General features: G+C 39.7%; 1 non-coding gene across 1 annotated transcript; it reads left to right on the forward strand.

The window, feature by feature from the left end:
* Nucleotides 1-4,468: 4,468 nt before the first annotated feature.
* LOC148570355 (small nucleolar RNA R71) lies at nucleotides 4,469-4,576 on the forward strand. The gene has a single exon (XR_015880530.1). It is a non-coding gene; the product is annotated as a small nucleolar RNA R71 (small nucleolar RNA).
* Nucleotides 4,577-24,101: the final 19,525 nt, after the last annotated feature.

Raw genomic sequence — 24,101 nt, forward strand, 5'->3', positions numbered from 1 at the left:
TATTGATTCTCCTAGTTAAGTATGTTGATTCTTGAACACAGCTACTTTATGAGTCTTGGCCGTGGCCCTAAGCACTTTGTTTTCCAGTATTACCACCGGATACATAAATGCCACAGACACATAACTGGGTGAACCTTTTCAGATTGTGACTCAGCTTTGCTAGAGTCTCCAATTAGAGGTGTCCAGGGTTCTTAAGCACACTCTTCTTTTTGCTTTGGACCTCGACTTTAACCGCTCAGTCTCAAGTTTTCACTTGATACCTTCACACCACAAGCACATGGTTAGGGACAGCTTGGGTCAGGATTTTATTCCTGTGGGCCCTCCTATCCACTGATGCTCAAAGCCTTGGATCCTTTTTATCACCCTTGACTTTTGGTTTAAAGGGGTATTGGCTTTTTCTGCTTGCTTTTCTTCTTCTTTCTTTTTCTTTTCTCTCTTTTTTTTTGCCTCTCTTTTTTTTTCATGCAAGCTTTTCACTGCTTTTTCTTGCTTCAAGAATCAATTTTATGATTTTTCAGATTATCAGATAACATTTCTCCTTTTCCATCATTCTTTCAAGAGCCAACAATTTTAACATTCTTTAAACAACAAATTCAAAAATATGCACTGTTCAAGCATTCATTCAGAAAAACAATAGTATTGCCACCACATCAAAATAATTAAACTGTTTTAAAATTTGGAATTCGTGCACTTCTTTTTCTTTTTCAATTAAAAACATTTTTTCATTTAAGAAAGGTGATGGATTCATTTTCATAGCTTTAAGGCATAGACACTTAGACACTAATGATCATGTGATAAAGACACAAACATAAATAAACATAAAGCACAATTTTCGAAAAACAGAAAATAAAGAACAAGGAAATTAAAGAACGGGTCCACCTTAGTGATGGCGGCTTGTTCTTCCTCTTGAAGATCTTATGGAGTGCTTGAGTTCGCAATGTCTCTTCCTTGCCTTTGTTGCTCCTCTCTCATGGTTCTTTGGTCTTCTCTAATTTCATGGAGAAGGATGGAATGTTCTTGGTGCTCCACCCTTAGTTGTCCCATGTTGGAACTTAATTCTCCTAGGGAGGTGTTGATTTGCTCCCAATAGTTTTGTGGAGGAAATTGCATTCCTTGAGGCATCTCGGGGATTTCATGATGAGGAATTTCCTCATGCTCTTGATGAGGTTCTCTTGTTTTCTCCATCCTTTTCTTAGTGATGGGTTTGTCCTCATCAATGAGAATGTCTCCCTCTATGTCAATTCCAACCGAATTGCAAAGGTGACAAATAAGATGAGGGAAGGCTAACCTTGCCAAAGGAGAGGACTTGTCCGCCACCTTGTAGAGTTCTTGGGATATAACCTCATGAACTTCCACTTCCTCTCCAATCATGATGCTATGTATCATGATAGCCCGGTCTATAGTAGCTTCGGACCAGTTGCTAGTGGGAATGATTGAGCGTTGGATGAACTCCAACCATCCCCTAGCCACGGGCTTGAGGTCATGCCTTCTTAGTTGAACCGGCTTCCCTCTTGAATCTCTCTTCCATTGAGCGCCCTCTTCACATATGTCCATGAGGACTTGGTTCAACCTTTGATCAAAGTTGACCCTTCTAGTGTAGGGGTGTGCATCTCCTTACATCATGGGCAAGTTGAATGCCAACCTTAAATTTTCCGAACTAAAATCCAAGTATTTCCCTCGAACCATTGTAAGCCAATTCTTGGGGTCCGGGTTCACACTTTGATCATGGTTCTTGATGATCCATACATCGGCATAGAACTCTTGAACCATTAAGATTCCGACTTGTTGAATGGGGTTGGTGAGAACTTCCCAACCTCTTCTTCGGATCTCATGTTGGATCTCTGGATACTCATTCTTTTTGAGTTTGAAAGGGACCTCGGGGATCACTTTCTTCTTGGCCACAACTTCATAGAAGTGGTCTTGATGCACCTTTGAGAGGAATCTCTCCATCTCCCATGACTCGGAGGTGGAAGCTTTTGCCTTCCCTTTCCTCTTTCTAGAGGTTTCTCTGGCCTTTGGTGCCATAAATGGTTATGGAAAAATAAAAAGCTTTAGCTTTTACCACACCAAACTTAGAAGGGTGCTCATCCTCGAGAAAAAGAAGAAAGAAGAGAGTAGAAGAAGAAGAAGTAGAGGAGATGGAGGGGGCTATGTGTGTCGGCCAAGGGGGATAGGTGGTGTGTATGTTGTGTGAAAAAGAAGGAGTGAAGATGGGTTTATATAGGAGTGGAGAGGGGGTTTTGGGTTCGGCCATATAGGGTGGGTTTGGGAGGGGAAGTGGTTTGAATTTGAATGGTGAGGTAGGTGGGGATCCTGTGGGGTCCACAGATCCTGTGGTGTCAAGGATTTCTCATCCCTGCACCATGTGGTGTGTAAAATGCCCCTTGCTGCCAATCCTGGCGTTAAACGCCAGGCTGCTGTCCATTTCTGGCGTTTAACGCCAGCTTCTTGCCCATTCCTGGCGTTAAACACCAGTCTGGTGCCCTTTTCTGGCGTTAAACGCCCAGAATGGTGCCAGACTGGGCGTTTAACGCCCATTCTGCTACCTTTACTGGTGTTTAAACGCCAGTAACTATCTCCTCCAAGGTGTTCTATTTTTCATTCTGTTTTTCACTTTATTTTTGCTTTTTCAATTGTTTTTGTGACTTCACATGATCATCAACCTACAAAAAACATAAAATAACAATAGAAATTTAACATAGATAAGTAAAAATTGGGTTGCCTCCCAACAAGCGCTTCTTTAATGTCAATAGCTTGACAGTGAGAGCCTCACAGATGTTCAAAGCAATATTGGAACCTCCCGACACCAAACTTAGAGTTTGAACGTGGGGGTTCAACGCCAAACTTAAAGTTTGGTTGTGGCCTCCCAACACCAAACTTAGAGTTTGACTGTGGGGGCTCTGTTTGACTCTGTATTGAGAAAAACTCTTCATGCTTTCTCTCCATGGTGACAGAGGGATATCTTTGAGCTTTAAACATAAGGGAGTCTCCATTCACTTGAATGATCAATTCTCCTTTGTCAACATCAATCACAGCTTTTGCTGTGGCTAGGAAGGGTCTGCCAAGGATGATGGATTCATCCATACACTTCCCAATTTCTAGGATTATGAAATCAGCAGGGATGTAATGGTCTTCAACCTTTACCAAGACATCCTCTACAAGTCCATAAGCCTGTTTCTTTGAATTGTCTGCCATCTCTAGTGAGATTCTTGCAGCTTGTACCTCAATGATCTCCTAGCTTCTCCATTACAGAGAGAGGCATAAGGTTTATGCTTGACCCTAGGTCACACAGAGCCTTCTCAAAGGTCATGGTGCCTATGGTACAAGGGATTGAGAACTTTCCAGGGTCCTGTCTCTTTTGAGGTAATCTCTGCCTAGTCAAGTCATCCAGTTCTTTGATGAGCAATGGAGGTTCATCCTCCCAAGTCTCATTACCAAATAGCTTGGCATTTAGCTTCATGATTGCTCTAAGGTACTTAGCAACTTACTTTTCAGTAACATCTTCATCCTCTTCAGAGGAGGAATACTCATCAGAGCTCATGAATGGAAGAAGTAAATTTAATGGAATCTTTATGGTCTCAGTCTGAGCCTCAGATTCCCATGGTTCCTCATTAGGGAATTCCATGGAGGTCAGTGGACGTCCATTGAGGTCTTCCTCAGTGGAGATCACGGCCTCTTCCTCCTTTCCAGGTTCGGCCATGTGAGACGTGTTTATGGCCTTGCACTCTCTCTTTGGATTCTCTTCTGTATTGCTTGGAAGAGTACTGGGAGGGAGTTCAGTAATTTTCTTACTCAGCTGTCCCACTTGTGCCTCCAAATTTCTAATGGAGGACCTTGTTTCAGTCATGAAACTTTGAGTGGTTTTGATTAGATCAGAGACAATGGTTGTTAAGTCAGAGGGGCTCTACTTAAAATTCTCTGCCTGTTGCTGAGAAGATGATGAAAAAGGCTTGCCATTGATAAACCTGTTTCTTCCACCATTGTTGTTGTTGAAACCTTGTTGAGGTCTCTGTTGATCCTTCCATGAGAGATTTGGATGATTTCTTCATGAAGGATTATAGGTGTTTCCATAGGATTCTCCCATGTAATTCACCTCTTCCATTGCTGGGTTTTCAGGATCATAAGCTTCTTCTTCAGAGGAAGCTTCCTTAGTACTGCCTGTTGCTGCTTGCATTTCAGATAGACTCTGAGAAATCATATTGACTTGTTGGGTCAATATTTTATTCTGAGCCAATATGGCATTCAGAGTATCAATCTCAAGAACTCCTTTCTTCTGAGTTGACCCATTATTCACGGGATTCCTTTCAGAGGTGTACATGAATTGGTTATTTGCAACCATTTCAATGAGTTCTTGAGCTTCTGTAGGCATCTTCTTCAGATGAAGAGATCCTCCAACAGAGCTATCCAATGACATCTTGGATAGTTCAGACAGACCATCATAGAATATACCTATGATACTCCATTCTGAAAGCATGTCATAAGGGCACCTTCTGATCAATTGCTTGTATCTTTTCCAAGCTTCATAGAGGGACTCACCATCCTTCTGTCTAAAGGTTTGGACTTCCACTCTAAGCTTACTCAATTTTTGAGGTGGAAAAAACTTTGCCAAGAAGGCATTGACTAGCTTTTCCCAAGAATTCATGCTTTCTTTAGGTTGTGAATCCAACCATGTCCTAGCTCTGTCTCTTACAGCAAAAGGAAAGAGCATAAGTCTGTAGACTTCAGGGTCAACCCCATTGGTCTTGACAGTGTCACAGATTTGCAAGAACTCAGCTAAGAACTGATGAGAATCTTCCAATGGAAGTCCATGAAACTTGCAATTCTATTGCATTAGAGAAACTAATTGAGGCTTAAGCTCAAAGTTGTTTGCTCCAATGGCAGGGATAGAGATGCTTCTCCCATAGAAGTCGGGAGTAGGTGCAGTAAAGTCACCAAGCACCTTCCTTGCATTGTTGGCATTGTTGTTTTCGGCTGCCATGGTTTCTTCTTCCTTGAAAAGCTCTGTTAGGCCCTCTAGAGAGAATTGTGCTTTAACTTCTCTTAGCTTTCTCTTCAAGGTCCTTTCAGGTTCAGGATCAGCTTGAACAAGTATGCCTTTATCTTTGCTCCTGCTCATATGAAAGAGAAGGAAACAAGAAATTAGGAAATCCTCTATGTCACAGTATAGAGATTCCTTGAGGTGTCAGAGGAAAAGAAGAATAGAAGGAGAAGGTGGAGAAGAGGGAATTCGAACTTATCAAAAGGGACAGAGTTCGAATTGCACCTTGATGAGGAGTTTTAGTCCTTTAAATAGAAGGATGTGAGAAGAGGGGAAGAAATTTTCAAAATTAAAGTAAGAGATTTTGAAAATTTGGTAATTGGTTTTCGAAAACTAAGATTGAGAAAGAAATCAAGTGATTTTTGAAAAAGATTTTGAAATCAGAATTTAAAAAGATATGATTGAAAATTAATTTTGAAAAAGATGTGATTAAAAAGATATGGTTGAAAAGATATGATTGAAAATCAATTTAGAAAAAGAAAGTTTTTAAAATTAAAGTTGATTACTTGAATAACAAGAAATTAAAAGATATGATTCTAAAATTTAAAGTTTGATCCTTTCTTAATAGGCAAGTAACAACTTGAAAATTTTTGAAGTAAATCTTGAATTGAAGCAAGGATTTTTGAAAATAGTAAAAATAAATATAAAATGGAAAGAAATTGATTTTAAAAGAGATATGATTGAAAAGATATGATTTGAAAAATATTTGATTTTGAAAAATTATGAAAACTTGAAAAAAATGTGAATTAAAAACAAAATCTTCCGTCTAGTGTCATCCTGGCGTTAAACGCCCAAATCTCTACCTTTTTGGGCATTAAACGCCCAGCCAGGTGTCTTGGCTGGCGTTTAAACGCCAGTTTTCCTTCTTCACTGGGCGTTTTGAACGCCCAGCTTTTTCTGTTTGATTCCTCTGCTGAATGTTTTGAATCTTTAATTCTCTGTATTATTGACTTGAAAAGACACAATTTTGAAAATATTTTTGGATTTTTGATGATGAGAAACAATAAAAATGCAACTAAGATCAAATAAACAATGCATGCAGGATACCAAACTTAAAAATTTTCATATAAGAGACACTAAGAATTTGAGAATGCATATGAAAAACAATAAAACACACAAAACAAGAGAATTTAAAGATCAGAGCAATGAAATCATCAAGAACAACTTGAAGATCAATGAAGAACATATTGCATGTTTTCGAAAAATGCAAGAAGAATGCAATTGACAACAAACTTAAAAATTGATACTAGACTCAAACAAGGAACATAAAATATTTTTGATTTTTATGATTTTATAAAATTTTTTTGTGATTTTCGAAACTTATATGGAAAAGAAAATAAAGAGAATCAAAACTTTTAATAAGAATTCCAGGAATCATGCAATGTTAGTCTAAAGCTTCAGTCTAAAAAGATTAGACATGTTTGGCCAAGCTTTAGCAGGACATTACATTCAATAGCTAAATTGATGAGAATCAATCAGCTTTTGTGATGATAAGAACATCACCTTGAAACTCTAGAATTCATTCTTAAAAATTTTGAGAAGTACCTAATCTAAGCAACAAGATGAACCGTCAGTTGTCCAAACTCGAACAATCCCCAGCAACGGCGCCAAAAACTTGGTGCACGAAATTGTGATCATCAACAATGGCGCCAAAGACTTGGAGCTCTCAAACGTGAATCACACTATGTCACAATTCCATACAACTAACCAGCAAGTGCACTGGGTCGTCCAAGTAATAAACCTTACGTGAGTAAGGGTCGATCCCACGGAGATTGTCGGCTTGAAGCAAGCTATGGTCACCTTGTAAATCTCAGTCAGGCGAATTCAAATAGTTATGGAGTTTAAGGTGATGAAAATAAACATAAAATAAAGATAGAGATACTTATGTAATTCATTGGTGGATTTCAGATACGAGTATGAAGATGCTTTGTTCCCCTTGAACCTCTGCTTTCCTATTGCCTTCTTCCAATCATTCATACTCCTTTCCATGGCAAGCTTTATGTTGGGCATCACCGTTGTCAATGACTACATCCCGTCCTCTCAGTGAAAATGGTCCTAATGCTCTGTCACAACATCGGCTAATCAGCTGTCGGTTCTCGATCATGTCGGAATAGGATCCATTGATCCTTTTGCGTCTGTCACACGCCCCACAATCGCGAGTTTGAAGCTCGTCACAGTCATTCCTTCCCAGATCCTACTCAGAGTACCACAGACAAGGTTTAGACATTCCGGATCTCAAGAATGGCTGCCAATGATTCTAGCCTATACCATGAAGGTTCCAATCTTAGATTAGAAACCCAAGAGATACGCATTCAAGCTTGTTTGCATGTTGAACGGAAGTGGTTGTCAGTCACGCGTTCATAGGTGAGAATGATGATGAGTGTCACGGATCATCACCTTCATCAAGTTGAAGAACGAATGAATATCTTGGAGAAGAAATAGACTTGAGTTGAATAGAAAAACAATAGTACTTGTATTAATTCATGAAGAACAACGGAGCTTCACACCTTAATCTATGGTGTGTAGAAACTCCACCGTTGAAAATACATGAGAACAAGGTCTAGGCATGGCCGTGAGGCCAGCCCCCAAATGTGAAAAGGTCTATCCAAGTATGAGTAAAAGATAGATAGTATTGAAAATACAATGGCAAAGGGTCCTATTTATAGAAAACTAGTAGCCTAGGGTTACAGAAATCAGTAATTAATGCAGAAATCTTCTTCCGGGCCCACTTGGTGTGTGCTTGGCTGAGCATTGAAGCATTTTCGTGTAGAGACTTTTCTTGGAGTTAAACGCCAGCTTTTGTGCCAGTTTGGGCATTTAACTCCAGCTTTTGTGCCAGTTCTAAAGTTAAACGCCAGAATTCTTGAGCTGTCTTGAAACGCCTGTTTGGGCCATCAAATCTCGGGCAAAGTATGAACTATTATAAATTGCTGGAAAGCCCAGGATGTCTACTTTCCAACGCAATTGAGAGTGCACCAATTGGGCTTTTGTAGCTCCAGAAAATCTACTTTGAGTGTAGGGAGGTCAGAATCCAACAGCATCTGCAGTCCTTTTTCAGCCTCTGAATCAGATTTTTGCTCAGGTCCCTCAATTTCAGCCAGAAAATACCTGAAATCACAGAAAAAAACATAAACTCATAGTAAAGTTTCGAAGAGTGATTTTTATTTAAAAACTAATAAAAATATAATAAAAACTAATTAAAATATACTAATAACATACTAAAAACAATGCCAAAAAGCTTATAAATTATCCGCTCATCACCCTAGCAGGGAACGCCTTTTCCGCCTCATCAACTTTGATTATTTGTTTCACCCGCTTTGTGGGTGGCTTAACGCTTGTAGTGGGTTGGGCCTTAGCCACAGTTCTTTTAGTGCCTTTCTTTGCCAGTGTCTTGTCAATAGCCTTCTCTTTTCTTTTCTTGGTACCCATCCTAAGGAAGAAAGAAAGAGGAAGAAGGTGAAATATAGATAGCGAAAACTGGCAGGAAGAAATTCCAAGTGATAATAAATGCCAAAGAAAAGATAATAGTTTAAATACATGGTAGCTACAACATGTAGGTAAGACAACAATTAGGATCATAAAGGCAATTCATAACAATTAGATGCAAGAGGGTTTATGGCATGCAATTAAGAGGCATGAGAAGCATAACTCAAGTATCAAATTGAACAATAAGTATCACATGAAAGAAAAGGGTGAATACTTGTATGATGACAATTGTGAATGATAATCCCAATACATGTGGAATGCAAGTGTTGTGAAAAAGAGGCATTAAAGTAGTAAGAAAAGAGTAGAAAAGAATTCAAAATGCCATGTTGGCTTTTTCACAAACACTTGGTGTACAAGTGAAAATAGGAATGAAAATAAGTAATCCAAGTGTATATGAGATCCATGTCAATTGTCAAATTACTCCTCAGAATATCCACAAGCTCAAATATAATAACATAATACCCAAATAAGGCTCCAACACCAATGATAAACCCATATTTTATGATATATTTTATGCCTAATTTAAGTGATTTATTCAATCCTTCACTCACTTATTCATGTTAATTGCATGGTTTTACTTTCCCTTCCTTATTATGTGATATATGTGAAATACATGTTTTCTATGCTTTAAGAATAATTAATTTTAATTACCCTTTATTACCATTCGATGCCGTAATTTGTGTGTTGAGTAGTTTCAGATATTCCAAAGGTAGGAATGACTTAGAGGATGGAAAGGAAACATACAAAAATGGAAGGAAAGTACAAAATGGAGTTTTTGAGGAAACTGGCAGCGACGCGAACGCGTGGGCGACGCAGTCGCATGCCTGGCGCGAAAAGAGCGCCACGCGAACGCGTGAATGACGCGATCGCGCACCACGAGCAAAACGCAGATGACGCGGACGCATGGCCGAAGCGAACGCGTGATAAGGAAAACTCCAGATGACGCGACCGCGTGACCCACGCGGACGCGTGACAGAGGCCACGCACCAAAAATTACAGAAAACGCTCCCAGCGATTTCTGAAGCCCTTTTTGGCCCAGATCCAAGTACAGAAAGCACAGATTAGAGGTTATAAAGTGGGAGAATGCATCCATTCAAAGAGAGTCTCCAATTATTCACTTTTCATGATTTAGATGTAGTTTTTAGAGAGAGGTTCTCTCCTCTCTCTCTTAGGATTAGGATTTAGGATTTTTCTCGCTTTTATGATTATCCCTTTTTATCAGGTTCAACATTCCTTTTAATTAATTATTTTTTCAATTTAATTTATGAACTTTTCTATGTTACAGATGATTCTCTTAATTAATGTTATTTGAGGTATTTCAGTTTATTATTGCTCTCTTTTATTTATGTTATTGTTGCTTCCAATCTGAAGACATTTTTATTCCAGTAGATTTACTTTTTCCCTTTTAGTATTGGTTGAGAAATCAGTAACTCAGGAGTTATCAAACTCAACGTGATCGATAATTGTTATCTTTGCTAATTGAATTGAACTTCAATAATTCCAGTCCTTTCTTAGGGATTGACTAGGACCTGAAGATCAAACTAATTAATCCACTTGATCTTCCTTTGCTCTAGTAAAGGCTAACTAAGTGGGATTAAGATTCAATTCTCATCTCCATTGATAAGGATAACTAGGATAGGACTTCCAATTTCTCATACCTTGCCAAAAGTTTATTTTACAGGCATTTACTTACTTTAATTGCAATTTAAATTACTTTTCCCCTACTTTCAAAACCCCAATTTACAATCTTCATAACCAATAATAAGAACATACTTCCCTGCAGTTCCTTGAGAAGACGACCCGAGGTTTAAATACTCGGTTATCAATTTTAAAGGGGTTTGTTACTTGTGACAACCAAAACGTTTGTAAGAAAGGTTGATTGCTTGGATTAGTAACTATACCTGCAACGAGAGTTTACTATAACTTCTAAGATCTCACCTAACATACATATTTATAAAGCAAAGCTTCTTTACCTATTTACCCAATTTTTTTTCCACTTTGTATTGCAAGCTCATATATTAACTTTAACTTTGTCCCATGTGCATTAATTCTTTTTATTTTGCAATTGGGGAACTTTCTTGTATCCCCTTTATTTAATTAAAAATATTTTTTTTAATGTACATGGTAATTTAATTGTTTTGATTTCACATGAGCATGCTTCCCAAAACTTTTATTTTGAAATGTCTTTATTCTTTTTAACTTTCTACCTTTGTTTCTATAATCCATGTTCCCATAAGGTTTCCCACACTTAAACAATACACAATTTCTATCTTAAGCTAACCAAGGATTCAACTTGAGATTTTTATTTTGTTTTTCTGCTTAAGCCTAGTATTGTGGTTTATAGAACAAGAGAGGATTAAAAGCTCAAGGGGGCTAACAAGGGTGATGTAAAAGGTAGGCTAATTTTGGGATAAGTGAGCTAGAATCAAACAATGGCCTCAATCACTTTTTTAGTATGTATCTATATTCTATAATTGGACATATAGATTAAAACAAAGTAAAGAACATCAGAATAAAAAAGAAGGGCGGAACACACATGAATAAAATATTATGGTTTGAATGTAACCATAAAATTAAGCTCAAAACTCACAGGCTGTGTGTTCTCTAGCTCAAAAATCATATCTCAGTTATATATGTCATGCAAGTGAAAAATTAAGAGTTCCCATTATTCTCAATGTAAACCTTAGGGTGGCTTTAAAGTTTTAGTGTTTCTCCTTGATGAAATGTTGTTAAGTAACTAACATGTAATGCTATATATACAAGGTGTGTGGATTGTTTTTATATTAAAGTCTCTAGTTTACTTCCTTTTTATTTTCAATTTAAACTAAACTATCATATACTAAAAGGGTAAACTATACTAATTAATCCACATATTCTATAACTAATAAGTTAGAATTGCAACTAAACTAATTGGCTAAATATAAACTAAAGTGAAAAATGCAGAAATAGAGTAAAAATACATGAAAAGAGCAATGTATAAGTACTGAGAAATAAAAATAAAGATGAAAATACAGAAAAATAACAAAATAAAATAAAAAGAGTCTGTAGTGGTTCACCAAAAAATACGTCAGAGATGGCGACCTCCCCACACTTAATATAAAGCATCGTCCTCGATGCTCACTCAAGCAAGGTGTGAAAGAGTGTCATCACTGGAAGGATGGGTGGCTGGAGTCTCTGTGGCGGTGGTCTGAGGATCTGCCTGCTGCAGAGGAGGTGCTGACTGTATAGGAACCTCTGGGTCTGCAGCCTGAATCTGATGCGGGGCCTCCTGCTGTGATGCAGCCTGCTCAGCCTCTCTCTGTGGATGGGTCTCCTCCTCGTGCTCGTCCGCCTCCTCCTTAGATGGCTCTGATGGTGTGTCAGGCTCGGAGGGGATGTCGCCAGATCGTATCATCAGCTTTAGGTGCTCATAGCGTCGCTTGCTGCGACGCTCAGATCTCTTATATCGGCGCCGGTTGCGGCGCTCCATCTGGTCTAGCTGCTGAAACAGGCGGTGCACGACGTGATAAACTGGCTCTGAGGCAGGTGGAGGTGCAGTGGTGGTAGCTGGGGTAGCAGTAAATGAAGAGGGGCCAGCTGAAGGTGTGGTTGTCTCATCAGGGGCAGTGAGGAATGGAGGTCTGTAGCTGATGAGCGGATATTTTATACGCTTTTTGGGGTTAATTTCATATAGTTTTGAGTATGTTTTAGTTGGTTTTTAGTCTATTTTCATTAGTTTTTAGGAAAAATTCATATTTCTGGACTTTACTATGAGTTGTGTGTTTTTCTGTAATTTCAGGTATTTTTCTGACTGAAATTGAAGGAGCTGAGCAAAAATCTGATTCAGGCTGAAAAAGGACTGCTGATGCTGTTGGATTCTGACCTCCCTGCATTCAAAATAGATTTTCTGGAGCTACAGAACTCGAAATGGCATGCTTCCAATTGCGTTGGAAAGTAGACATCCAGGGCTTTCCAGAAATATATAATAGTCCATACTTTGCACAAGGATAGATGACGTAAACTGGCGTTTAACGCCAGTTCTCTGCCCAATTCTGGCGTCCAGCGCCAGAAAAGGATCAAAAGCTGGAGTTGAACGCCCAAACTGGCACAAAAACTGGCGTTCAACTCCACAAATGGCCTCTGCACGTGACTCACTTAAATCTCAGCCCCAGCACACACCAAGTGGGCCCCAGAAGTGGATCTCTGCATCATCCATCATAGTCTACTCATTTTTTGTAAACCCAGGCTACTAAGTTTAGTATTTAAACAACTTTTAGAGACTTATTTTGTATCTCATGACATTTTAGATCAAACCCTTGTATTCTCTGACGGAATGAGTCTCTAAACCCCATTGTTGGGGGTGAGGAGCTCTGCTGTGTCTCAATGAATTAATGCAAGTATTTCTGTTTTCCATTCAAACACGCTTGTTCCTATCTAAGATGTTCATTCGCGCTTAAATGTGATGGAGGTGATGATCTGTGACACTCATCACTTTCCTCAAATCATGAACGTGTGCCTGACAACCACCTCCGTTCAATGTACGATTGAATGAGTATCTCTTAGATTCTTTAATCAGAATCTCCGTGGTATAAGCTAGAACTGATGGCGGCATTCATGAGAATCCGGAAAGTCTAAACCTTGTCTGTGGTATTCCGAGTAGGATTCAAGGATTGAATGACTGTGACGAGCTTCAAACTCCTGAAGGCTGGGCGTTAGTGACAGACGCAAAAGGATAGTAAATCCTATTCCAACCGGATCGAGAACCAACCAGTGATTAGCCGTGCTGTGACAGAGCGCGTGAGCGTAGTTTTCACTGGAAGGATGGAAGGTAGCCATTGACAACGGTGATCCACTAACACACAGCTTGCCATAGGAGGACGTGCGTGCGTGAACAAGAAGACAGAGGAAAGCAGAGATTCAGAAGACAAAGCATCTCCAAAACTCCAACATATTCTCCATTACTGCATAACAAGTAACCTTTAATTTATGCTCTCTTGGTTATTCACAATTTAACTGATAAACATAATTGACTTCCTGACTAAGATTTACAAGATAACCATAGATTGCTTCAAACCAACAATCTCCGTGGGATTCGACCCTTACTCACGTAAGGTATTACTTGGACGACCCAGTGCACTTGCTGGTTAGTGGTACGAGTTGTGAAAAGTGTGATTCATAATTCGTGCACCAAGTTTTTGGCGCCGTTGCCGGGGATTGTTCGTGTTTGAACAACTGACGGATTATTTTGTTGCTTAGATTAGGAAAAATTTCTCTTTTTTTGGTTTAGAGTCTTTTATTATTTATCACTTGTTAAAACACCTTAAATTTATAGCTCAGTCAGTTAGAACGTGGTGTTTATGTTCATGGTAATTGACTATCATATTTTTAAAATCTTTTTCAAAAATAATTTCTCTATTAAATCCTGTGCCAAACTTTAAGTTTGGTGTTTTCTTGTTGATTTTTCTGTGTTTTTCGAAAATTTATTTTGGTTTTCTAAAAATTTTAAGTTTGGTGTTCTTTCTTCGTGTTCTTGAGTTTTCCTTGTGACTTGATCTTAAAATTTTTAAGTTTGGTGTTCCTTGGTGTTTTCCCTCCAAAATTTTTGAAAATAGGGAGCATTAGATCTAAAAATTTTAAATCTTGTGCTATCTTATTGTTTTTCTCTTTCCTCTTAAAAATAAAAAATATCTTTTCTCTTTTTTTAAAAAAAACAAATTTTCGAAATATATTTCTAAAATTTAGATTTTTATTTCAAAATTTAAAACTTTTTTTTAAAAAATCATCATATCCTTTTCAAAACTTCCTAACCACTTTCTCTCTCCTCAGTTTTTCGAAAATCTTCACTCAATTTTTATTTATTTTATTTCAATTTAGTTCATTTTCGAAATAAATTAATAAATAAATAAATAAAAATATTTTTTTTTATTTTACATCATCTCCCTTTCTCCATCATGGACCTAAGCGGAAATGAACAGTCCCGGAGGACTCTGGGGTCATATTCTAACCCCTCTACTGCTTCATATGGGAGTAGTATCTGCATACCCTCCATTGGAGTCAGTAGCTTTGAGTTGAATCCTCAGCTCATTATCATGGTGCAGCAAAGCTGCCAGTATTCCGGTCTTCCACAAGAAGAACCTACAGAGTTTCTAGCACAATTTTTACAAATTGCTGACATAGTACATGATAAGAAAATAGATCATGATGTCTACAGACTATTACTGTTTCCATTTGCTGTAAAAGATCAAGCTAAGAGGTGGTTGAATAACCAACCTAAGGCCAACATAAGGACATGGAAACAGCTGACAGAAAAATTTCTGAATCAATATTTCCCTCCAAAAAGGATGACACAGCTAAGGCTGGACATCCAAGGCTTTAAACAAGGAGATAATGAATCTCTTTATGATGCCTGGGAGAGATACAGAGAGATGCTACGAAAATGTCCCTCTGAAATGTTTTCAGAATGGGTTCAGTTAGACATCTTCTATTATGGGCTTGCAGAAGGAGCTCAGATGTCTCTAGATTACTCAGCTGGTGGATCTATCCACATGAGAAAGACAATTGAAGAGGCTCAAGAGCTCATTGATACAGTTGCCAGGAATCAGCATCTGTACTTAACCAGCAACCCTTCCATGAATGAAGAGGTTAAAACAGTAACTGCTGAACTCAGCCCTGTAAAACAAGCTGCTGAATTCAATCAGCAATTGGACTTTCTGACAAAGCAGTTAGCCGAATTCAAAGAAAGGTTACAAGAGACAAGGATGGCTAATATCCATATGGACGAACAGTTTAAGCAAACAAAGCAGCAGCTGCAAGGCACATAGCAGAAGAATGCCAAGCAGTTCAACTAAGAAGTGGGAAAACATTAAATACCCCACCTCAAGGCAGCAAAAAGCTAAGAAATGAGCAAACCACCCAAAATTCACCTGAGGACAGTAAGAGCCCAGGGAAAAATAATTCTGGTGCTAAAACGCCAGAAAATTGGTGGAAGGCTGGCGCTGAACGCCCAGACCATGGCCAAAACTGGCGTTCAACGCCAGAAATACAGCAGGACTGGCGTTCAATGCCATAAATGGGCAAGGTTCTGGCGTTGAACGCCCAAAATGGGCAGGATCTGGCGCTGAACGCCCAAAATGGGCACAATTCTGGCGTTCAAATGCCAGGAACAGACAAGGAGTTGGCTTCTCACGTCATTCCAGCTTCTAACTCTGGCACTCAATTGTCAGTGAGGGATCAGACACACACAAGTGCTGATAACAACCCCTCTAAAAAGGCTTCTTCAACCACTTCTGTAGGCAATAAACCTGCAGCAACTAAGGTTGAAGAATATAAAGCCAAGATACCTTATCCTCAAAAACTCCAGAGAGAGGAGCAGGATAAGCAATTTGCTCGCTTTGCAGATTATCTCAGGACTCTTGAAATAAAGATTCCATTTGCAGAAGCACTTGAGCAAATACCTTCTTATGCCAAGTTCATGAAAGAGATCTTGAGTCATAAAAAGGATTGGAGAGAAACAGAAAGAGTTCTCCTCACTGAAGAATGCAGTGCAGTCATTCTAGAGAGCTTTCCTAAAAAGCTTAAAGACCCTGGGAGTTTTCTGATACCATGCATATTAGAAGGTAATTGCACCAAGATAGCTTTATGCGATCTTGGGGCAAGCATCAACCTAATACCTGCATCCACTATCAGAAAGCTTGGCTTAACTGAAGAAGTTAAACCAACCCGGATATGTCTCCAACTTGCTGATGGTTCCACTAAATACCCATCAGGCGTGATTGAAGACATGATTGTCAGAGTTGGGCCATTCGCCTCTTTGTTGTGCTGGAAATAGAGGAGCACAAGAGTGCTACTCTCATTCTAGGAAGACCCTTCCTAGCAACTGGACGATCCCTCATTGACGTCCAACAGGGGGAAACAACCCTGAGAGTCAATGATGATGAGTTCAAGTTGAACGCTGTCAAAGCCATGCAGCATCCAGACACATCAACAGACTGCATGAAAGTTGATCTTATTGACTCTTTGGTAGAAGAGATCAACATGGCTGAGAGTCTCGAATCAGAGTTGGAAGACATCTTTAAAGATGTTCAGCCTGATTTGGAGGATTCAGGGGACATGAAAGAGCCTCTGAACTTTCTTCTGAAAGAGGAAAAATCTCCTAAACCCGAGCTCAAGCCACTACCACCATCCTTGGAATATGCATTTCTGGGAGAAGGTGACACTTTTCCAGTGATCATAAGCTCTGCTTTAAATTCACAGGAAGAGGAAGCACTTATTCAAGTGCTAAGGACACACAAAACAGCTCTTGGGTGGTCCATAGGTGACCTTAAGGGCATAAGCCCAGCTAGATGCATGCACAAAATCCTATTGGAGGATAATGCCAAACCAGTGGTTCAACCACAGAGGCGGCTAAATCCAGCCATGAAGGAAGTGGTGCAGAAAGAGGTCACCAAGTTACTAGAGGCCGGGATTATTTATCCTATTTCTGATAGCCCCTGGGTGAGCCCTGTTCAAGTCGTCCCAAAAAAGGGAGGCATGACAGTGATTCATAATGAAAAAAATGAACTGCTTCCTACAAGAACAGTTACGGGGTGGCGCGTGTATTGACTACAGAAGGCTCAATATAGCCACCAGAAAGGATCATTTTCCTTTACCATTCATAGACCAGATGCTAGAAAGACTAGCAGGTCATGATTATTACTGCTTTTTGGATGGCTACTCAGGCTATAACCAGATTGCAGTAGATCCCCAGGATCAAGAGAAAACAGCATTCACATGTCCATCCGGAGTGTTTGCTTATAGAAGGATGCCATTTGGGCTATGTAATGCGCCTGCAACCTTCCAGAGATGCATGCTCTCTATTTTCTCTGACATGGTGGAAAAATTTCTGGAAGTCTTCATGGATGACTTCTCAGTATATGGAGACTCATTCAGCTCCTGTCTTGATCACCTGAAACTTGTTCTAAAAAGATGCCAAGAAACCAACCTAGTTTTAAACTGGGAAAAGTGTCACTTTATGGTGACTGAAGGAATTGTTCTTGGGCACAAAATCTCAAACAAGGGAATAGAGGTGGATCAAGCAAAAATAGAGGTAATTGAAAAATTACCACCACCTGCCAATGTTAAGGCAATCAGAAGCTTTCTGGGGCATGCAGGATTCTATAGGAGGTTTATAAAGGATTTTTCAAAAATCGCAAAACCTCTAAGTAATCTGCTAGCTGCTGACACGCCATTTGTGTTTGACACAAAGTGCCTGCAGGCGTTTGAAACGCTGAAAGCTAAGCTAGTCACAGCACCAGTCATTTCTGCACCAGACTGGACATTACCATTTGAGCTAATGTGTGATGCCAGTGATCATGCCATTGGTGCAGTATTGGGACAGAGGCATGACAAGCTTCTGCATGTCATCTATTATGCCAGTCGCGTTCTAAATGATGCCCAGAAAAATTACACAACCACAGAAAAAGAACTACTTGCAGTGGTTTACGCCATTGACAAGTTCAGATCATACTTAGTAGGATCAAAAGTGATTGTGTATACTGACCATGCTGCTCTTAAATATCTACTCACAAAGCAGGATTCAAAACCCAGGCTCATCAGATGGGTATTGCTTCTGCAAGAGTTTGATATAGAAATAAGAGACAGAAAAGGGACAGAGAACCAAGTGGCTGATCATCTATCCCGGATAGAGCCAGTGGAAGGGACGTCCCTCCCTTCTCTTGAGATCTCTGAGACGTTTCCTGATGAGCATTTATTCGCCATTCAGGAAGCACCATGGTTTGCCGATATTGCAAACTATAAAGCTGCAAGGTTCATACCCAAGGAGTACAACAGGATACAAAAGAAGAAATTAATTACTGATGCAAAGTACTACTTGTGGGATGAACCTTATCTCTTTAAGAGATGTGCAGACGGAATTATCTGTAGGTGTGTGCCTAGAGAAGAAGCACAGAGGATCCTGTGGCATTGCCACGGATCTCAATATGGAGGCCATTTCGGAGGTGAGCGAACAGCCACCAAGGTCCTCCAATGTGGCTTCTATTGGCCCACACTCTATAAAGATTCCCGAGAGTTTGTACGCAATTGTGACAGTTGCCAAAGAGCTGGTAATTTGCCTCATGGTTACGCCATGCCTCAACAAGGAATCTTGGAAATTGAGTTGTTTGACGTATGGGGAATTGACTTCATGGGACCTTTCCCACCATCATACTCAAACACTTATATTCTGGTGGCAGTTGACTATGTATCAAAATGGGTTGAGGCTATTGCCACACCCACCAATGATACTAAAACAGTGCTGAAGTTCCTCCAGAAACATATCTTTAGCAGGTTTGGTGTCCCTAGAGTACTAATCAGTGATGGGGGCACTCACTTCTGCAATAAACAGCTTTACTCTGCCATGGTTCGGTATGGAATTCACCACAAGGTGGCCACTCCATATCATCCACAAACCAATGGGCAAGCTGAAGTCCCTAACAGAGAATTAAAGAGAATCCTGGAACAGACAGTAAATACCCGTAGAAAGGATTGGGCACGGAGCCTGGATGATGCTCTATGGGCTTACAGGACAGCATTCAAGACCCCCATAGGGACATCTCCATACCAACTCGTGTATGGTAAGGCATGTCACCTGCCCGTGGAACTGGAACATAAGGCCTACTGGGCAACCAGATTCCTAAACTTTGATGCCAAATTAGCAGGAGAAAAATGATTGCTCCAGCTAAATGAGCTAGAGGAATTCAGATTCACAGCTTTCGAAAATGCCAAGCTTTATAAAGAAAAATAAAAAAAATGGCATGACAGAAAGCTGTCATCTAGAATCTTTGAACCAGGACAGAAGATCCTGTTGTTTAATTCTAGACTCAGGCTATTCCCCGGGAAACTGAAATCCCGGTGGAGGGGACCATACGTGATTACAAGTGTGTCACCATATGGTTATGTGGAGCTTCAAGACATTGATTCTGATAAGAAGTTCATTGTCAATGGACAGAGAATCAAGCATTATCTTGAAGGCAACATCGAGCAAGAATGCTCAAGGCTGAAGCTAGATTAAAAGCTCAGCAAGGTCCAGCTAAAGACAATAAAGAAGCGCTTGCTGGGAGGCAACCCAGCCATGGGGCAACAATCCTCTAAGCATTTTGCCCTATTTCTATTCTTATTTTTATTTGTTTATATAGAGTTCATTGATAACAAGGTAAATAATCATTTACAGAAGACCTCGGCACACAAAACAGAGAAAAAGATCTCACTGGCAAGAAACCGCCAGTAAAAGAGCATTTTGGGCGTTCAACGCCCAAAATGGGCATCCACTGGGCGCTGAACGCCAGTGATGGTAGCAGCTGGGCGTTCAACGCCAGAAAGGGGCACCCACTGGGCGTTGAACGCCAGTAATGGCAGCAGCTGGGCGTTGAACGCCCAGGAGAGCAGCAATTGGGCGCTGAACACCCAAAACAGGCAGTGTTTGGGCGTTCAAACGCCAGGAAGGCAGGGAGGAGCCAAATTCATTTTTTCCACACGTATTTCCATTTTAATTTCAAAATTTATGCTTCAATGCATGATTTTTACATGAACATGTCAAGAACCCTGATTTCTAAAATCCTTAATTTCTAAAAATCCATCTTTCCAAATTCAATCCAACTCTTTTCAAATCTTTTCTGAAAACAAATCTATCTTTTTCACTCAAAAATCTTTTCAACTAATGCATATCTTTTTCAATTCTCCATATTATCTTTTTCAAAATTCAGATTTATCTTTTTCAAAAATCTATCATATCTTTTCAAAATTAAACTATATCTTCTATCTTATCTTTTTCAACTCAATCTTTTTATCTTATCTTTTCCAATTTTTCGAAAACCCACCACCCATCCCTTTAAATTTGGGTTCGGCCTCCCCCCTCCTCCATCAACAATTGCACCTAGCTCTCCTTCTATCCATCTCCTTTCTTTTCTTTTGCTTGAGGACAAGCAAACCTCTAAGTTTGGTGTGTTTATCCGAGATCACTAAGATCATGGCTCCTAAAGGAAAACAACCCACTCCAAGAGGCAAGAAAGAGAGCGTTCCAAAACCACTTTGGAATCAAGGGAAGTTCTTATCTAAAGAACATTCAGACCATTATCTTAAAGTAATGGGTCTGAGATCAGTGATCCCGGAAGTTAGATTCTATCTAAAAGAAGATGAATATCCGGAGATCCAGGAGCAAATTCGAATCAGGAACTGGGAAGTCCTAGCTAATCCTGAAATGAAAGTGGGAAGGAACATGGTCCAGGAGTTCTATGCTAATATGTGGCAAACTGACAAGCAAAAACTATCTGGAACTGCATTCTATGAATTTCGGACCATGGTCAGAGGAAAGATTGTTCATACCACCCCTGACAAGATCAGGGAGATCTTAAAGCTACCTCAGCAAAAGGATGATCCAGACTCCTTCAACAGGAGGATGATGAGAGCAGACATTGACCTGGATAAGATTCTAGAGGACATATGTATCCCTGGAGCCAGGTGGACCACCAACACAAAGGGTGTCCCAAATCAACTCAAGAGAGAGGATCTCAAACTAGTCGCCAGAAGATGGCTGGACTTCGTTGGGCGTTCTCTGTTGCCCACTAGCAACCGTTCTGAAGTCACAGTTAAAAGAGCAGTGATGATCCATTGCATCATGATGGGAAAGGAAGTGGAGGTTCATCAGCTGATTTCAACTGAACTCTACAAAATTGCTAACAAAAATTCTAAAGAGGCCAGGTTGGCTTATCCAAGCGTGATTTCTCTGCTCTGCAAGGACGCTGGAGTAAGGATGGGAATAACTGAATATATCCTAATTGAAAAGCCAATCACCAAAGCATCAATGGAAAAATAACAAGCACAGGAGGATCCCATCAAGAAGAGAGCACAGGAATTCCTCCCAGAGATCCCTCAATCTGAATACTGGGAGTATCTTGAGACGTCCGTTACCAAGATAAGGGAAGCTATGGAGCAAATAATAAAAGAACAGAAGGAACACAGTCAAATGCTGACCTATATGTTTAAAGAACAAGAGGAGCAGGGGTGTGACTTAAGGGAACTGAAGCGCCAAAAGTCTTCTCTTGTAGGACCAAGCACCCCAAGGATCAGAGGAACCCCCGTTCCCCCAGAATAAAGGTTGTTAATTTCCAATTTCTGTCTTAACTCTGTGACAGTGTCCTTATAGAAGTTTACCTTAGGAGTCATATAGTAGTAATTAGTATCTATTTTGATTTTATCTCCAAATTAAGCTATAATTTATTTTTCTCATCATCAGCAAACATGAATAAAGTAGTAGATCTTTTGAATAAGAGGCAATAAAATTTCGAATTTTAATAAGAGAAATTCTAATTAGTTAAATGTGGTGGCAATGCTTTCTGTCTTCTGAATGAATGCTTGAACAGTGCATATGTCTTTTGAATTTGTTGTTTAAGACTGTTAAATATGTTGGCTCTTGAAAGAATGATGAACATGAGACATGTTATTGATAATCTGAAAAATCATAAAAATGATTCTTGAAGCAAGAAAAAGCAGCAAAGAACAAAGCTTGCAAAACAAAAAAAAAAAGAGAGAGAGAGAGAAAAAGCAAGCAGAAAAAGCCAATAACCCTTAAAATCAAAAGGCAAGGGCAAATAAAAAGGATCCCAAGGCTTTGAGCATCAGTGGATAGGAGGGCCTAAAGGAATAAAATCCTAGTCTAAGCGGCTAAACCAAGTTGTCCCTAACCATGTGCTTGTGGCGTGAAAGTGTCAAGTGAAAACTTGAGACTGAGCGGTTAAAGCCAAGGTCCAAAGCAAAAAGAAGAGTGTGCTTAAGAACTCTGGACACCTCTAATTGGGGACTTTAGCAAAGCTGAGTCACAATCTGAAAAGGTTCACCCAGTTATGTGTCTGTGGCATTTATGTATCCGGTAGTAATACTGAAAAACAAAGTGCTTAGGGCCACGGCCAAGACTCATAAAAAAGCTGTGTTCAAGAATCATCACACTGAACTAAGAGAATCAACAACACTATCTGAATTCTGAGTTCCTATAGATGCCAATCACTCTGAGCTTCAATGGATAAAGTGAGATGCCAAAACTGTTCAGAAGCAAAAAGCTACTAGTCCCGCTCATCTGATTAGAATCTGAGCTTCAATCAAAAACTCTGAGATATTATTGCTTCTCAACCTATTAGTCTTCTATTTTATTTTTCTAGTTGCTTGAGGACAAGCAACGGTTCAAGTTTGGTGTTGTGATGAGCGGATATTTTATACGCTTTTTGGGGTTAATTTCATATAGTTTTGAGTATGTTTTAGTTGGTTTTTAGTCTATTTTCATTAGTTTTTAGGAAAAATTCATATTTCTGGACTTTACTATGAGTTGTGTGTTTTTCTGTAATTTCAGGTATTTTTCTGACTGAAATTGAAGGAGCTGAGCAAAAATCTGATTCAGGCTGAAAAAGGACTGCTGATGCTGTTGGATTCTGACCTCCCTGTACTCAAAATAGATTTTCTGGAGCTACAGAACTCGAAATGGCATGCTTCCAATTGCGTTGGAAAGTAGACATCCAGGGCTTTCCAGCAATATATAATAGTCCATACTTTGCACAAGGATAGATGACGTAAACTGGCGTTCAACGCCAGTTCTCTGCCTAATTCTGGCGTCCAGCGCCAGAAAAGGATCAAAAGCTGGAGTTGAACGCCCAAACTGGCACAAAAACTGGCGTTCAACTCCACAAATGGCCTCTGCACGTGACTCACTTAAATCTCAGCCCCAGCACACACCAAGTGGGCCCCAGAAGTGGATCTCTGCATCATCCATCATAGTCTACTCATTTTTTGTAAACCCAGGCTACTAAGTTTAGTATTTAAACAACTTTTAGAGACTTATTTTGTATCTCATGACATTTTAGATCAAACCCTTGTATTCTCTGACGGCATGAGTCTCTAAACCCCATTGTTGGGGGTGAGGAGCTCTGCTGTGTCTCAATGAATTAATACAAGTATTTCTGTTTTCCATTCAAACACGCTTGTTCCTATCTAAGATGTTCATTCGCGCTTAACTGTGATGGAGGTGATGATCTGTGACACTCATCACTTTCCTCAAATCATGAACGTGTGCCTGACAACCACCTCCGTTCTATGTACGATTGAATGAGTATCTCTTAGATTCTTTAATCAGAATCTCCGTGGTATAAGCTAGAACTGATGGCGGCATTCATAAGAATCCGGAAAGTCTAAACCTTGTCTGTGGTATTCCGAGTAGGATTCAAGGATTGAATAACTGTGACGAGCTTCAAACTCCTGAAGGCTGGGCGTTAGTGACAGACGCAAAAGGATAGTAAATCCTATTCCAACCGGATCGAGAACCAACCAGTGATTAGCCGTGCTGTGACAGAGCGCGTGAGCGTAGTTTTCACTGGAAGGATGGAAGGTAGCCATTGACAACGGTGATCCACCAACACACAGCTTGCCATAGGAGGACGTGCGTGCGTGAACAAGAAGACAGAGGAAGCAGAGATTCAGAAGACAAAGCATCTCCAAAACTCCAACATATTCTCCATTACTGCATAACAAGTAACCTTTAATTTATGCTCTCTTGGTTATTCACAATTTAACTGATAAACAT

Source organism: Arachis ipaensis, chromosome B3 (assembly GCF_059453495.1).
Source record: "Arachis ipaensis isolate K30076 ecotype BB chromosome B3, ASM5945349v1, whole genome shotgun sequence".
Taxonomy (NCBI): Eukaryota; Viridiplantae; Streptophyta; class Magnoliopsida; order Fabales; family Fabaceae; genus Arachis; species Arachis ipaensis.